Here is a 719-nt window from a genome sequence, read left to right on the forward strand (position 1 = left end):
ATATTTTCAAAGATTAGAGTAACTAGACCCTATTGTATTTTTCTTATTTCTAAAGTCACTGAATGAAGGGTTATATTGATATCTTCTATTATCTCAAAATTCCCATTCCTTCATTATTATTTAATTACTTAATCTCACAAGTTTTATTTATTCATGGATTCATTTATTACAAAACTTTTATTAAGGTAATGGGAAGCTATATTGGTGAATGCAATTATGAAATAGGATAAAAATAAATATGCTTAATATTGAATTATTTCAAATATTTGAGAGTAGCAAAAAGTGCATAATGCGAAAAGGTAGATTAAATAAATGATAAATTCAACTGTGGATGTTATTTGTTCAAAACCTATGGGCCTATTATAATATATGTGATGGGAAATACATAAGAAATATAAGTTATTTCCATGTTGTCAAGAAAATTATATAAAGCTTTAGTATTTAACTATGAAATGTGAATTTTGGACGCAGGCATGTCTGACAGGAGGAAATTCCCTTCTCAGGGAGCAATGAAACAGATCTCTAAAGACTTAACAACCTGGGTCAGGAAGATTTTAGGTTTGCTCCTTTCAGGGACCCTCTGATCTCAAATACTCTTTGAGCCCTCTTCATACTGAAGATAGACATTTTATTCTCAGGTGGATATGTGTTTATTGTCTTCAAACTTCCCTGAAGCAGGTAATGAGTATAAACATTAAGCTTCAAAGAATTTCTCTGCA

Source organism: Propithecus coquereli, unplaced genomic scaffold (assembly GCF_000956105.1).
Source record: "Propithecus coquereli isolate 6110/MARCELLA unplaced genomic scaffold, Pcoq_1.0 Scaffold47, whole genome shotgun sequence".
Classification (NCBI taxonomy): Eukaryota; Metazoa; Chordata; class Mammalia; order Primates; family Indriidae; genus Propithecus; species Propithecus coquereli.